At 35.9% G+C, this 18,050-nt stretch overlaps 1 protein-coding gene across 5 annotated transcripts in view; it reads left to right on the forward strand.

Annotated features, from left to right (window-relative positions):
- mgat4c (mgat4 family member C) overlaps positions 1 to 18,050 on the forward strand; it is a 289,683-nt gene that overhangs the window by 233,743 nt on the left and 37,890 nt on the right. For 3 of the 5 annotated variants that reach the window (XM_069192227.1, XM_069192229.1, XM_069192230.1), the window contains one exon: positions 8,406 to 8,510. The exons of the other annotated variants lie outside the window; for them this stretch is intronic. The gene's annotated coding sequence lies outside the window, so the exon portion shown is untranslated. The remainder of the gene's footprint in view (positions 1 to 8,405; positions 8,511 to 18,050) is intronic. 5 annotated transcript variants of the gene reach the window in all.

The following is an 18,050-nucleotide window of genomic DNA, read 5'->3' on the forward strand; positions in this document are numbered from 1 at the left end:
ACAATGACTGGAATAAAAAGTAATACATCTGGTAAAAGGATGTTTTTAAAAAACATTTCAGTGTTTAATAATAATAATAAAGCAGTTGTATCCAAAGTATCTATCGATCCATTCATTTTCTAACTGCTTTATCAATATAGGATTGCAGGGGAGTCGTAGCCTATCCCAGCAAGCTACAGGCGCAAGGCAGAATACACCTGGACAGGACACCAGTCTATAGCAGGGCACATACAGACAACAACACCACACACTCACACCAGGGCTGTCAGGGAGGATTGGACTTTGGTGGATTGGGATCTTATGCGAGGCTGTTCAAATTAGGAAGGTTAGGAGTAGAGACGGGATGCAAAGCCGTGGTCGTGTACTAGTGCTTGGGTCAAAATCCAGGAATGAGGATTTGTCGGTACCAATTCGGGAGGTGAAGACGTAGTTGAAGGGAAGCGTTGAGTCGAAATGCCGGGGGTCTAATTACTAGTTTTGCGGGTAGGGAATGTATGAATACGGAGCTCAGGGAGGAGACATCAATCGTGAGCAAGGAAAGGAAGACTAGTAATGGTTTAAATAGTTCTGAGAAGATTGGTGCGTGAATGCTTAGGGAGAGAAGAGCTCGTGGGAATGTGGGAGCGCTTACATGTGCGAGTGCGATTCATGACAAGGGCCAGTTTTCCCAGAACCCAACTAACTGACCAGTATGTCTTTGCACTGTGGGAGAAACCCAGAACATTCCCAAGAAATTCACTCCAATATGGGAAGAACATACAAACTCCATGAAAACAGCACCCCAGGAACTGAACCCAGGGCCCCAACACTACAAAGCAGCAATGCTAACCACTGCTCCACCATGCCACCTTATCAAAATTATATATTTCTATACCTGGGTTGTTTTTTTGAACATTGACAGGGAACTGATTATATACTATAAGTGACATGCAAATATCTATACTAGGTGAATATGTCTTGCCACTTAATGTCTTATTGTCAGCACTACTGAACATTTCATCCAAGCATTCAGTGAGTGGTCTCATTCATACTGCAAAAAACATGATTATTGCCGTAGTGCACAGGGGGAGCAAAGTACTAACATTTCTTAGAGATATACCTCCTTCAGACCTCCTTCAGGGAATCTGTGGAATTACATGAAAACCTCTGCTGTCCAAGCAATCCTAAAGCAACTTGAGAGAGTTTGCTCAAATTTGCCAAAATGAATGAGCAAGGCCTGCACAAATACAGATGCAGCCATTCAAAATGCGCGGTAAAAACCCGCGGTACAGTAACCTACCCGCAGGGCACCGGAGGGCACCACGGTAAGTGATTGGCTGGCCAAAATGACCGACAGCGGCACTCGTGGTGCATTGGTTGGTAGTGAAAAGATTTAATCATTTAATGTCTTTACTGTGCACATTTTAATCTGCTTAGTTTTGAATATTAATATGGAATTTTACCACTAAAGGGAAATTTTAGTAGCTGAGCATAAAAAGGAGAGGAGCATAACGCATCTGAAGGTCATAAACGATATTAATTTAGGAACATAAACATTACTGTATGTACATAAACTGTACTGTGTATGGCTGGTCTTGATAGTTTAAAGAAAAAATACACACCAGTCTTCCATTTCTCCCTAAACATTTTAAGCATGAAAGTTTTATGAAATGGTACCCAAATATGTGATTGCTGTATAGAATGAATTTTAATTTTTAAAAATTATTTAACACGAAAATTAAGCTGTTTACATCTTCTGCCTGAGAACAGTCACCCGTTGCTACCCAATGCAGAAACACAGCCACTAACTAGCAAAGAGAGGACATTAGCTAACCAATATGATAAAGAAATAAATGATTATTTTGTTTATTTCTTTTGCACATTTATTTGAACATTTCCATCGATTGTACAAGCACTTGGAAACTGTCCGATCCTTAGTTCATCAGGCATTTTACCGGTCTGGCGCCGGTCTGTGTCTTCTAGGATATAATGCCAGCGAACTCTTGTTTTTATGTCCACTATAACAGACAATCTCCTTTGCTTTTAACCGAGCGTTTAATAATTTCCTAAAATGAAAATGATTTACTTTATTTCCCTCACGGGATCAATAAAAGTATCTATCATCTGTCTAAACTATGGAACAGAATTCTGGGGTCTCCCCATACCAGAGATTATGGTAGGGCTTCAGAATGGTGATTGGCTGACACCATCTGACACCCCTCTGATTGGAGAAAAAAGACGTGCTGGTTTGCTATACATACAGTACTGTACCAGGAAATTGATTTCTTTCTATTCGAAACGTGTATTTTAAAAGTTTAAGAAGTAAAAACCTTACAGCGTACACAAATTTCGTTATCTTTGTCTTATGCATAATAATGTTAACTGTTCTGTCTAGCAAATTAATAATAAACTTTATTTTATATAGCGTTTTAAACGAATAAGTAATTAGATTGCTCATAAACCTAATCACTTGCTTTTTCTTTTTATTTAGGCTCAGATTTCAACTATAGATCGTATTACTAATAACCATAATAACAACCAACCAACAAAAACAACCATATAAACATAATACCAACCAAAAACATAGATAACGACCACAATACAAAATCAAATATATCAAACCATTATACTCTCGCAAATTCCTCCAATTATCATACTCCCACCCCTTATGCAAAAGCAAACCCTCCTCCCATCCCAGTTTATCCTCTTTATCATCCTCAAAATCCACCTCAATTTTCAACATACAGCATTACTGCTTACCGGGTTTTTGAGGGGGAGGGGAAGTGTCTTTCGCTGGAAATCTCGCCTGCTTCTACTTTACGAGTACAACCCCCTCTCTGCCGGAGTGCTGGCTGTGACAAATTAAACCGGTTTCACAGGTATTTTCAAAGTAGGAAGTACAGTGTTAAGTGGTAGCTGGGCTCCTCAATGGAATCGCTTTAACATGCTAATGCATTGGTTTAACAGTCCAGGAGTGGCAAGCTTCCAATGTCAACTCGACTCGATTGGAAGACAATGAACGTATTTTAGCCCTAAATGAATTAATAGCAAACATGGTTTACATAAAATACATTTTTCCAAGAAAGTTTATAATAATACGATCTACAGTTGAAATCTGAGCCTAAATATAAAGGAAAAGCATTTTCAGAGAGCAATCACGCTGTGTTTATGTAGAAAAACTGATTAGGTTTATGAGCAATCTAATTACCTATTCACTTAAAACGCTATATAAAATAAAGTTTATTTAGAGATGAATGATCAGTGTCGCAGTTTAAATAATTTTCGTAGGAGGGCTTGGACAGATTCCATTTTTGCAATTTACGTTGCATTGTCCAATGTGCTGTTGTAATACAGTTTAGAATACAGTTAGTCTATGCTTTATTTACGGGTTGCAATTTAGAAAAAGTCAAAAACCGCACTCAAAATGCAATTTAGAGCTTTCTGGCAAGAGGAGACACCCAAATTATAATGTAACATGCCACTGTTTGTGCATGAACAAAGTTATACTGCAATTTTCCTTAGATACGCGATTAAAAAAAATACATTTTTTGAATCCCCGGCGGAACACACTCCATAAGAATCAGCGCTTTTATACAGTATATCGCCTTTAAACACATATATTTAAACACGCATTTATGATTTAAATCAAAACACGATTAAAATCAATATAAATGTTTATTTTGTAATGCATAGGTGACTATTCATTGTTATTAAAAAGACTTAAATTCGATCATGTTGTGATATTTAGAAATATAAATTTGTTTGGTGCGAGTGAGGTTTTATTTAATCTCTGACCAAGGGAAACGTTTCATTTTTTCAAAGAAATGTTTGTTAAAAAATAAAGTCATAGTTCCATGGGATTCAATCACAGACCATGTGACATGGGAGTCAGGAAACTAACACACAGTGCCACCAGATTTGATAACGCTATAAAAACGCTATAAAATAATGTGACTAGGCACAGAACAAGTTTACAGCACAGTACAATAATAAATGCTGACCATGACTTTAGAAGCATAAATTACCTTACACTCAATTTAAACACAAGCTGTCTTTAGCCCTCTAAGCTGGTTCATACAGAAATGTAGAGATCCAGGCTCAGAACACACAGCTTCATTAGTGAATACATATGCAGGACAACCAGAGAAGACATTTTACAGAGGATGGATTTTTAGAAACATCCCATCAGTGACATCACTGAAGTCAACTCCTAGGTACTGTAACTGTCGTGTGGATAGTTTCACAAGAATCAGACAAAGGTTTAAGCATCGCTTGTTCTAGATAAAACTGCAAAAAAAAAACAACAACCCATAATGTACTTCTTTGCGGCTCTGTTTGCCCAAATCATATATTCACAACATGAAATCTAGAAAATAATATTACGTAACCAAAATCCGCAATATGGAAACAGAACCTGTGTAATTGTTGATAGATGATGTACTTGTAACATTTTTACAAGACGAACTACAACATTTAAAATGACTTGTATGTATTTGATATCTCTAATCAATCCACGGCGACATTGTTAAAAACAAAGTCCCAGCACAAAACGAAACTAAAACGCCCTGGGCATACCGTTTCGCGCTTCTTATTAGTTGCTCAAAAGTAATTTGACAGTATGAAATGCATAATATAAACCTAGAAACATATACGTGAGCAGTATTTACGCACTGTAGTATCGGTGTTGAGACATACCTCTCAAATACTGTAAATCAAGTTAAAAATATCTCAAGACCGAGTCATAATGAAACCATGTTTCGTGTATGTTTTCTTTAAAGTACCAAGACCAGCCATATACTGTATGTTTATGTTCCAAAATTAATATTGTTTATGGCCTTCACACGGGTTGCAGTATGCTCCTATTCTTTTTATGCTCAGCTACTAAGAATTCCCTTCAATGGTAAAATTAGATATGAATATTCAATACTTAAACGGGCACAGTTAAGACATTACATATACATATACATACTGTATACAGTACAGTTTTCATACGGTAATATGTTTATGTTCCTAAATCAATCTCTTTTATGAGCATGTGAAAGGCATGGTGAATCGATTCTCAAAAATTACTGTACTTTGCATGATTGGAAACAAACGCGTGATTGCAAAATGCTGTGGTGTTACTTTTACAAAGACGGTCAATGAAAAAAAGAATGTTGACCAGGGCAATACTTTGAGTTTACACTTACAGCTTGTCCAAGGTCATTTATTATTAATACTATTAGTAATATCTTCGTTAAAGACTTTGATGGCCACAGCTCAAACATGAGAGGTTGAGCTTTATTAGCGGAAATTTCCTTGCGGAAATTCCGGATTCTATTATTTTGCTTGTCGTATTATAGGAGAATTTACGGTAACTAGCGGTATTTACCGGTAACTCGCGGTATTTACCGGTAACTAGCGGTAGACTGTGTACAGCGTACTGGAAAATAATGCGGTATCGCCCGCGCATTTTGAATGGCTGCATCTGTATAGTGTGCAAAAGAGTGAGAGACATACAGAACCCAGAAAGATATGAGCCTATAATTGCTACTAAAGGTGTGTCCATCAAATATTGAGTTCATTTTTCTGAATACTTATGCAAAGAACCTGTTTCAATCTGTTTATCAGATCATCATCATTATGACGCTGAGACAGCTAAGGTTCATAGCAACAATTGGCCATTGCATCGCTCTGTGGCCCGAGTCCACTCACACTAGATACTGGATTCAGTGCCATTACCAATTTTCTGCACCCAAGTATGCCTCGGATGACCTGGGGACATTTTCCAACCTGGCAGCAGATGCCATTCTAGACCAGTCCGAGCACTGATATCCATGTTGTGTATGAAGTTGAACCAGCAGACTCATATGGAATGCTTCAAGCCTTTGAATGTCTTGCTTCAACAAGGTCCAGGATCTGGTCCATAAAGTAGGATAGCAAGGACACATGTTTGATAGATTTGGACCTTAGTTTTGTCTAAAATTGTGTATTGATGCCAAAATCAATGAAGTGCTTGCATCACAGATACAGCCAAGCCAATTAGCACAAGCATTTCTTGCTTCCGAGATATACGATTCCTCTACTGCTTCGACTTCTTGTCCTCTAACAATGTTTTCAGGTTATTCACCAGCACCTAAGTTTTGTAACTTCTGCCATGAGATATGTAGATCGAGAGATGCCCATTTCTCATTAGTTGTCTTTACTCCGACAGAAGATAGCGACGATGCACAGAAAGATTACTTTTATAATCAGTTAGCGGCTTGCATACAGTCAGCACCTCTTCAAAATGAATTACTAGTTCTTGGCGACCTGAACGCAAACCCCGGACCAAGGGTACCCAGCTTCGAGAAAAGTATTGGACATTTCAGTTTCGTGACAGTGAATGACAACGTGACAAAGTTTATACAGGGCCATCAGGCGAGTACCTGGATCCTTCAACACAAACACCTCTGTCCCAATACTTAAAATAAATGGCACATCCTGCAGAGCACAGGACTATTCTGAGTAGTCAATCAAATGTTTAGGGCATGTCAGTGGAAGGTGGGAGGAACCTGGGACATCCAGTGCAAAGGTGAAGAGAGGGAGAACAAGCAAACTTCAATGGCATCAATTATATTGTATTTGTATAATAATCTACTAAATTTAAGGAATTGAAGTTTCACATTATCTCATTATCGTCTTACAAATGTCAGTGTTATGGTGTTTCACTATGAATGATTAGAATTATATTAATTTGCTCTGACAAATTCTCATAATATGTCGGATATGTACTGCATATACAGTAGTACAAAGAAGATTATTTTCCTTTTCTGCCTGCATACTCTTACGCTGAAATAAGCTTTGCGTCAATAGCTACTATACTGTAGGTAACGTGACAGACCTGATTTTTTAAATAAGATACTCCTGAAACAGTTTTATTTTTCATATGATGTTAATGATAAAATAGTTTTGAAATGGGAATATTGTTTGCATACAGTGCCTTACAAAAGTATTAGGACCCTTGCAGAGCTTTTAAATATTGTTCCTGTAAAGCTTGCAGTGAGGACACTTCAAAGTAGCAATTAACAAAAACAAAAGAAAAAAGTAAAAAGATAATTAAAATCAAAGACAAATGGAAAACTTCTGAATGCATACTGCATTCAAATCCTTCACTTTTCTAAAAATAAATTATAGCCTCTGTTTGCATGCAATAGTAATTCACATGATTTCTAAATGAAGACAGCTACAGTAGCTCTGTAAGGTCCCTCAGTCAGATAGTGAATTTCAGGCAAAGATTTAACCATGAAGACCAAGAAGCCTTTAAAATAACATGAGTATGAATTTGTATAAAAGAACAAGAGAAATGTATAAAATATTTAAAAGGCTCTTAATAATCTCTTTGCCTATGGTGAAGTTGATCATTAAGAAGTGGAGAACACCCAGACACTGCCTAAGCCATGCTCTTCCTCCAAACAGCAGCCTGATCTATAATGCCACCATTAGGCCAATGGCAATTTGGAAAGATTTACAGAAATCAATGGCTGAGATGGGAGAAAATGGTGGGTTGTTTGGAACCCAGGTTGTATGTAATCCCATGCTTTGGGATTACAATAAATAATTTAAGTCATACTGCAAATGTGTGGCAAAATGTTTTGTGCTGCATAATATATCATTTAGACAACAACATCAATGTTACTACTGTCATTACCGTCAAGTTTGGTGGTTTCATATTGCAGTTCTCCTTGTCAACAGGGACTAGGAAGCTTGTCAGAACTGACTGCAACATAGAGTACCCAGAGCAAACTTCTGGAAAATCATAAGGAAAACCTGCTTCAGACCTAAAAATGGAACAAAAATCCAACTTTCAGCAGGTCAATGACCCAAACCACAAGGCCAAAAACGTGGCTTAAGAATAAAAAGTAAATGTCCTTGTGGAGCCCGGTCAAATCCCTAACTTGAAAACTGTGTTCAAGGATTGATGATCCTTAAACAATTTGAGAGTGCTTGAACAAATCTGTCAAGAACAACTGGAAAAAAATTGCTTTGGCCCAGTGTGCAAAGGTGGTAGTGTCTTGCTCAAAAAGACTGCTAATTGTGCTTCCACCAGTTATTGGGTTCTCAAATCTAATAATTCAGTAATCAACATATTTCTTTTTTTGTTTGTTTTTGCTGACATTTTTTGTATCACTGTTACTGTATCTCACCCTTAGAATTTGTCACCTTGAGCATTAAAGTTGCAAATAAAAGTTCAGGTAAAATAATATGTACTGTATGCATCAATTTATTTATAGGGTATTTAAATCCAAGCTATATTTAACATCCTTCCTATACTTGAATGGTACAAGCCTGTTGATGCTGAATAACATTATTATTTAAAGGATCCTTTATTATTATTTAAATCCTTTTGGATTTATTTTCAAAACCACAAAAAAGGGTATCAAGTAACTGTGTTTTTTATTTTTCAGGTGAGGACACACATCTAATGGAATGCTTTTCTCCCTAACCAGTCCAGTCTGTGTTTTTCACTCTCTTTCTTCAACACTGCTGAAGCAGTGGCTGGTTAGTTAAATGTAAGATAAATTGTTCTTTGAGATAGGTCAGACCAATATTACCTTTATAAAATATTAATGATGAAAGCTTTGGGGACTGGGTGGATCTCTGGCTATAGGGTATTTGCAACAACAAGGCTTCTAGAAGTCTCTAACCTATTTTCTTTTACGGGGTTGCTAAAAAACAATTTACTGGGAAATTTGCTATATAATGCACCTGAACTCCAATATAAAGGTAATGGAATTTTCCTCTTTTTTCTACCTTCATAACTTCATAACAAGTTATTATGGCTTTCTCACTATAGTTAAATATATTAGTCTAAATGTTTTATTCTGTAAAACAAATGTTGAACAAATGGTTCCTAGAAGTTCTGGTATGTTTCTAACAACTAAGTTACTTTGGTAGTTGTTGATGCTGTGAACTGTAAAGAGTCCTGAGTAATAATTGTGCAAACTAGATGCATATTTTTAACATCTGTAAAATAAATGCCTTTGTAAAAAAAAATCTATCCTAACAAAAAGTGGAGTGCATGTTACAATAGGGATTCAGTCAGAGGTACATGTTTATTTACAGTATTCATTTATGATCTGTTTCTATTCCTAAAATGCATATACAGTAGGTCTGTACTATGAAGAATCTTATTTTTAGCAGTTGTAATGGAGTTCATACTGAGGTATATAAGTTATATACTGTAAATAGGTATCCTTCACTTCTACTGTATATGTCCTTATACAGTATGTAGCAGTTTCACCTATCTTATACATTTCAATGCAAATTTATTTATTTTTATTCTGAAATCTTTAAAATGTGTAATGTAACTAAAAGCACAAATAGGTTGTTAAGCAGAATAGTAATACTGTAAATAATCTGATTTTTACAATATTTTGTAAAATTGTATTTACAATATTTAAATACAATACAAAAATATTTAAAATATTTTTTTAAGAAGCTAAAATATAGCAATTTTAGGATTGTCAATAAGCTTTCCACAATTTCACAGTGTGGGTTTTAGTAATATATTATTATTTCTTTAAATCAACACAACTATGCAAAGATCATTGTATTACAGTTCATAGGGGTGGTTGGTGGGCCTCTATTTTTATATTAAGTGACACATGCTATATACTTACTTTATTTGCATGTTAAAAATGGATTTAAAACCATGGACTTGTGTTTTTTAAAGGAGAAAAGCAACACTATTTTTACATTTTGGGGTTCTAAAGAATTGGCATCGATGAGTTCATTTCAAACCACAATGAAAGTACAAAGTACACGTTAACATGTAAAATTTCCAATTTACATCACAATATAGACTAAATCTCCAGGTATACTCAGTGTCATATTGCCGGCATTGTCTATAATTCAGAACAAGGCAGCAAAACATCTGGTGATGTGAAGCAGTCTTATTACATTGTATACAAACAGGCTTGTGAATATATCTTTCTGATAGAAATATTGCTCTTAGTCCTAAAATCATATCTAATACACACCTCAACTTAGGTCTTAAAAATAATTTTGATACAAAGGATCATTTAAATTGAGAAGATATTTTTATTTCTATTTTTTTATCCAGCACTGCTCACTGCATTATCACCCACTCACTACATTCTCTTTACATTGGTTGGTTTGTGTAGGCAAAAATGGTAGGAATGACATTTGAGCACAAGTTTTGGTTCAGTCTGAAATGAAAATATATTTAATATTGCAAACTATCAGGCTTCAAATAATATTTGTAAAACATATATATATATATTTCTGTTACAATAAATCTCATGATCTAGACCAAGCAAGAATAGCTACTGTATTAATGTATATACAAGGTTATGAAAACGACACATACTTTAACTAGACTGCAGATTGGAATGTATGCAATTGAATTAAATTCATCAACAACTTAGAGACAGTTTTGCAGACAAATACTACTTGTTAACTCTGCAAGCAGATCGTGTTGTAACATTTCTGTGGTAAAATATCTGTGCACAATCTGTACTTATTTGCTCATACTGTACATCACATTAACCTAGTCTTTACAGTGACTTGATTCCAGCTCATTACAGTTAGCAGGAAGGAATGATTTTATGTCACAATTTGCACAAACCCCCGCTCTTGCCTATGGCAAGATTAGAGGTTTGTGAAAACATGGCGACTTACAGTACTTTCACAAAGTTCATGATTTTGTGCTTAATTCAGAATTCTTCAAATTTTGCAATGCCGTCAATTAATTAATTTTCTAACTGAAATGTAATAACCAGACTGAGAAATTTGGACTGCAGTCCCCCTTTAAATCTCTTTTTTTTTATGAAGACACACTTTTTTGTCCCACATACAGTAGTACACTTTATACATATTAATTATTTGCACTTTCTAGCCCTCAAGCTATTCACTTTTTATTCATGGGACCAAGAAGTGATCTCAACATGTTTTATTACTTTTAATAAATGTTTAGTTATATTTTAATGTCTGAATCCTGAAGATTTTTTATACTTCCGACAGGAGCTTGGAAGCTTTAATTGACATCCAACAATGGAACTAAAGTGTAATTGTTGCCACAGTAGAATATATGTGGTCTTGTTCTGATTTACCTATAAATAGAATGATGATCCTGTAAGTAAGGAGCCATAGTATAAATATATTTAATGACTTTTTATTGCTGTGCTGTACTCTTTTTCCTGTGCTTTAACTCCTGTTGCAGGAGTATTAAAAAAATCTATTAATTAGAATAATTTCTAGTGTGTTGTAATGAGTGGACAGTTGTAGGTGTTTTGTAAATTTACTGCAATAATTTATTAATTGTAACAGTAGATCACAAGGTGATTTGTTTTTGGCTATTAGAGGATCAATCGTCAGAACAATCAGCAATGTACACACAAAATACATTTATAAATACATAAAACTGCATATAAAAATATATCAGTCTGCCTGGATACAGATGCCAGACCTTACTGTGAGGGTTACCAAGATATTGTAGAATATCACAAGAGATAGAAAACACAAAGATATACAATACAAACAAGGAATATGCTTTAGTATACTATTCGGCTATACTATATTGTTAATCAGTCTCATTAATACAGATTCTACATTTGATACTCATTACTAAATGCATTGCTGACATGAATTAAATTGATATCAACCTGTGTTGAGATAACAATTGAATTCTCAAGATGCAATGTAGAATATTGGGTTACTTATCCAGATATGGATGTGAATTTCCTACGGACACAAAGGAACAACTGGCAGGCTCTGTCACAGCATCCAATCTGTCCTTCCCTGGCTCCTGGCCAACCACTCCTGGTGCAGTCGGAGGTGCGGGGAGAGAAAGAGAGTGTCCATCTGTCAGCTGCACTGGACAAGGGTTTACTCTTCATGGACCACCTAGTTAGCCTTGAGCTGAACTAGGAATTCTCTGTGCACAAAGGGGTGACTGCGTCGGTCAAATGCGAGTCACTCTTTAGAGGGAAGAAACTTGGTTTGCTTTCAGCGTAGTGGCTACTTCTGGATAAGGGTATCCAGTTGTCAACAAGGGTCCGGCCATAGGCTCTGTTGATCAAGCAGGCATTCACGGTGGGTTGCTAGCGTCCACGAGGTTTGCTGAGGACAAATTCTTGGGCAGATATGTCTATACGTAAGGGCTTCCTCTGGCCTAACGCTTGGAACAGGTGTAAGTCCCAGCACTCAGACAACACTGGCAGTCACATGATTGTCCAAGCTGAGCACGGGAAAAGACAGAGGAGCAAGGCTGATGATTGTTCGAGTTTGGTGGGGATTCAGGACTCAGGACTCAGATGCCCTGGAGGTCCCTGATTGGTTGGTTATTTCTAGGGATGAATAACAATGAACTCTGACCCTAGGACTGCAATCCAGATGTTCCTAAGAATCTCAGAGACAGATAGGTGGCAGGAATGGCAATCGATCACGATAGTTGAGCCATATCTCCATTCTGGGATGGTTCCTTATCAGTAAGAAAATGAGAATGTCCTCTGTGTGTCCTGCACCACAGAGATGAGAGAGCGGGACCTCTGGAAGAGGCACAGCAAAACTTAATTCTGTCTTAAGCATTGCCACTACACCGTCATGTTCAATATGTGAAGATATTATTACACAACTTCAGAAAATAACTGCATATGTAAGATACTGGTGCAGACAAACATGCAGTACAGTACAATTTATTAACAGATACTGTCTTTGGTTTATTAGAGCATATACAATACAAGACAATTTAATAGCTGTAGCAGTATTAATAGTGTACGATTATGACCAAAGCTAATCTCATTTAGTAAATGTAATTAAAAAAGTGTTATGTTTTAGGCTATTAAAATGTATGGGGCCAGTAAAAACAATCTCCAATGTTCTCTAGCAAAGGTGAAATACCACACTAATCTAGGCCAAAGTGTGCATGGGAAGTAACTGGATTATTTTTAAAGAAAATTAATAATTTGCTTTGTGTATTGTTTTATTATATTGTTGCTACCTTTTATATAAAATGCTGGAAAACAAAACTCTAAAGAATATTAATAAGAGTTAGATTGTGTAATGCAGAAGTGATGATTAATGTGTTCCTTTGAATGGTGGGTAAAACATCTGAGTAGGAGAGGGCTGATAAAAAATATTCACATGGTAGTTCTTGCACTAACAACTTAGTGTTGGTAAAAAGATAAGAAGTCACATTCGCAATTTGGGTTAATTATATCATTACAGTAGATTATACTCATGATTTGCAGAACATTTTCAGCTTTGGGTAGCAGTCTGAAGAGACCTCTTTCTCTTTTATGTAGCTTGACTATGGTAGTCTGTGTGGTCAGGAGGAAGGGGAGGTTTTGTGCTTCACCTGGTATTTCAGTTCATGGAGTTAGGGGTTAAGGCCAGATGGAAGAGCTAAAAGAGGGATTACTTCCACTTGTAAGCTTCAGCTGCATACTACCCCATGATTTGCATATTTTGTCCAGGAATCCTGGTCATTGACTGTCCACATGTTACATTCATACTGAATGTAGGGCAGTTGGATAATATGATTTTCTAGAAGCATTTTGGACTCTGATGCAAGGGTTATTGGTACTGAGCCCAGTTTCTGGGAGGGCTGTATAAGGGGTGCAGAAGGAGTTTCTGGTGGCAGAAGTGACCCCACCTATGGCAACTGTTTTAGAAGGAGGTCCCAATCTTAGTGGAGGGGGAACAACAGGTGGATTGGATTCTTCCAACACCTGGAAGAAGGTGTTGGGCAGGTATTTAACAAGGAGTTCCAGGACGTTTAATTAAAAAGTGGTTTAAAATATCCATTTATACAGCTTTTAAAATCACAAAATGTTTGAGTTAGGCAGGAACATGTCATTGTATGTTATTTATTTATTTTTTAAATAAAAAAAATAGTTTGCCCGTCATGTTGATAGGCTGTTCTCCGATTACCGTAATTGTAAAAAATATAAAACCATTCCCCCCTCCCTTGTTTAACTTAAAGATTTCCATTAAGAAATGCTTTAACACAAAACCATCATGTGCCCTTCTTTCAGTTGGGAATGCATGATTAGCAACACAGGGTCATTGTTATGATTTCTCTATTATTATCAAATCCCTCAACTTGTTCACTTGTGTTTATTTTGGAAACATTTTGACATGTTCCTTTTAACTACATTGCTGTCGATATTGTAGCAATAGACAAAATGAAACTCTTGGAGTTTGTAATGTAGGGCGCTCTGAATGAGTAAAACTTTGTTGCAGGACAAATAAATGTATTTCGCAAATAAATTATTTGTTATTAATAAATCACTTAGCTTCGAACGTGTTGTGATATTAAGAAATATAAAAATTGTCAATATAGTGTCCATAATATTTGCAATTTTAGTTTTTCAAAGAAATGTTTATTTGTTAAAAGAAAACTCATGGTAACAGCTGGGTTAAAACCCCCGACCACCAGCATGCAAGGCACACACCTAAGACATTACACCACACACGTAATAACAGGGGAATGAGTTAAACTGATGCAGACATTTCCAAAGAAAGTGTACTACCATGATAATTTGAGCTATATGAATATAATTCTATAATTATTAATTTCTTTAGATATGCAATTCCATATCATATTCCCTATTTAGCGGATTCTAAAAAGTATTAGGTTTTTTACTGCGATAACAAGCGCAAGTATCCATAGAGAAGGTTAAAATATTATAACTTTTTATAAAGTATATAAACTTAATATAGTCAGAAGGAGCATGTAAAAACAGTGCAGCCTGCAGCCAGTTACAAAGAAAGTGGACCACGGCAATACTTTGAGTTTACAGCCTGTCCAAGGTCATTCATTATTAATACTATTAGTAATATCTTCTGTAAAGGCTTTCTATGCATAAAACATGTATACATAATTAAAATATTTATGATGAAGGTGGAAGGTTGTGTACTTTTCCCAACTAAGCAATCCTGTTTTTATAAAACATACAGAATTTTTAATGTTTAATGATTAACATGCTGTGGTACACAGTTTAAAATTTTTAAAAATCTAAAGAGTACACAACTTAAATTCTTAATTGGAAAAAGATTTTTCCTCAGCAGTGACTGGGATTCGAAACTGGGCGTTTTCTGACAACAGCTCAAATGCTGTATATTATTTATTAGCTCCACCTGGCGGTGTTACAAGGTGATTCCGGATTTTTGACGCAGCATACTTTGCGCATTTTGAATGGCTGGATCTGTACATTATTGAGCTCATAATCACATAGAGTAAGGAGTGGGATTTACATTGGAATTACTGTACAGTATGTTGTAGATTGAGAGATTACATAAATAACAAACAATACAAATAGAAAATAATTAATGATAAAAAGTTGTATTTTGTATCTTCTCTTGTTTTTCTTGTTTTTACCCAGTGCACCATATTTTTCCTTTAAGGGTTTAATGCATTGTTATTAAAAAAAATCATATCTGAAATCCATTTAAAAATAATAGCTGGCACTAAAGTGATTAAATTATTAATTAAATCCTGATTTGAATTTTATAAATTAAAATAGTTTTAAAGGGATTATTGCTTTGTCTTCTAAATATAAAGACTTTAAAGATTATAAATTAAAATTACTAAAATTACCATGGAAGGCTCATTTTCCTACTACACTTGATGATTTTAACTCCAGAACTGGAAAGTAAATATTACGTTTTAAATTAATGTACTATAATGACTGTGTTGTGTATAAAGGCTAGCATTGGTGTTTAGAATGGTGAGGTGCAAGGACTTATTTTACAACTGCATGCTCTACAGTGCTTTAAATTTAAAGTATGTACTGTATGCTTTTATTACTTAAAATTTTAATTTGTTATATATATATATTATAGTGATTTTGATCACAGACCTTCATTTTCTCTCACTGTCAGTAAATTAAAAGCCACAAACAATAAAACGATAAATTACAAAAAACACTGTTCATTTTACAATATGTCATTCAAGGAAACACAAAGATCAGGACCTGAATAAATGGCTCTAACTTAGGAATGTATTGATTTCTTTTCTGTTTGCAAGATCCTCTGTGAAAGTCAATTTCTGAGCTTTGATATATTTACCATTAATCTTTTTTTTATTATGATTTTGGAAGCCTTTTGGCACACACCTTACAGAATGAGCATTTTCAAACAGGGTGAAAACATTCATTTTGGGCACAAGGTATTCTGGATTACAGACCTAGCACCACAAAATGGCCTATCTTTAAAATCAGCACATTTAATTTTCCAGCCTGTCGAGATTGATTTTTCCCTTTTTATATATATTTTTTTTGTACTGTCAGGTCATAGAGTTTGTTCACTGCTTTCATTTTGTGCTACATACTTGTATGAAGGATAATTTGCATACAATTCTTGTTTTAGTATTGAGTTTTGACTGCCATTCCTATGTCAAATAGGATTATTCCCCATGGACAAGTACTGTAAGAATGTGAAAATAATACTATACAGTACTTAAAATGTATTCTACCAATGCCAAACAGACATGTCTTGCGTGCCTGGCTTTATACTGGATTTATGGGGGATTAATTTACATCTTATTTTACAGTTCTCTTAGTATTTATTTTTAGTAATATATTTTGAGGATCTTCATTGCCATTATTTTTGTTAGCTTTTTCTTAGCATATTTTTTGTTTTTGCTTTTTTATTAGTTAGTTGTTTGTGGTCTAAAAGAAAAAATATATATTCTGTTTATTCTGTTTAATTGTCAGTCCAAAGACATCAGCCTACCTAATACTTTATTATATCTCCTTTCATTGTTGTACTAGCTATGAGGAGAAAAGAAAAAAAAAACAGCATAGAGTTGTATCTTTAGTGTAAGATTAATGTATAGCATTGAAGTTGTCAGTTGAGGTTGTACATGTTATATAATTGAACAAGTAATAGGTTTATGTGGAGCTGAAAAGACAAGAAAGATAACACAATGTTCCAGCTGTGGAGTCTTCTTCGGGTGTGAAAAAGACAAAAGAACAAAAGCTGGGAGAGTGTTGGAGGTGGGAGCAGGGGAGAGGCAGAGAGGCCAGGTGGTGTGAAGTAGAGGGAGGTAAAGAGATGTGTGAAGTTGAAACCTGCAAGAGAATAGAGAAGATTGCACGAAAACAAGCCTGTCATTGAGAGAAGAGGGAAGGTGTGAACCAAGTTTCAGGATAATTTTTGTTTCTGATGTCTTTCTACTATGGGAGTTAAGAAACCCTTCTTTGACAACACAGACAGAGAGATCAGTGTGATCATGGCCATATGAGGTGAAATGAAAAACTATAGGCTTGGAGAAATCTTTAATCTTCACAGCCCTGACATGTTCTCTGAAGTGGTCTCCTAGTCTCCTTCCAGGTTTCCCCAACATAGATAGCTGGGCATTTTGTACAAGCGATACAGTATATGAGGTTTCTGTAGGTACAAGAGGTCACCTCGGTGATCCAGAATTGGTCTGAGGGGCCTTGAATGAGTGTGGTGTTAAATCTGTACTAGCAGGTGATGCAGCAAGCTCTGTTGCAAGGGAAAGTACCTACAGTAGTGTGGGTGATTGTTGAGGGCGGTCAAGGGAGCTGTGAACAAGAAGGTTACACAGATTAGGTGGTCGGCGATATGAGATGATGGGGCGGTCAGAAAAGAGGGCCCTAGTGGAGGGATCAGCTTGTAGGATGGAAAAGTTGTTGTTAATGGTCCTAGGAATAGAAAGTTTGTTGGGGTGGAAGGGAAGCACCAAAGGAATGTGGTTGTTAGGCCAGGGGTTCCTTATTGAATTGATGGTCCGGGGGCTGTTTTTGGCTTGGATGAGGACCCTGTCAGTAACATGGGTGGGGCATCCTCTGTTGATGAAAAAGGAGTGCATTGTGAGTGCTTGGTTCTGGAAATCCATGTCATCACTGCAGAGTCGTCGTAGATGAAGGAACTGTGAAAAAGGGAGAGAGTTTTTGGTGTTTTTGGGGGTGAAATGAGCTGTACAGAAGATAGCGTGATAGTGTGAATCCGTGGGTTTGTAAAAGACTGAAGTAGAGAGTCTGGGATGGTTAATGGATAGGTTTATGTCAAGAAATGGATTCCCATCACTAGGCAATCATGTTATATAATTGCCTAGTGAT

This window comes from Lepisosteus oculatus, chromosome 7, assembly GCF_040954835.1.
Source record: "Lepisosteus oculatus isolate fLepOcu1 chromosome 7, fLepOcu1.hap2, whole genome shotgun sequence".
NCBI lineage: Eukaryota > Metazoa > Chordata > Actinopteri > Semionotiformes > Lepisosteidae > Lepisosteus > Lepisosteus oculatus.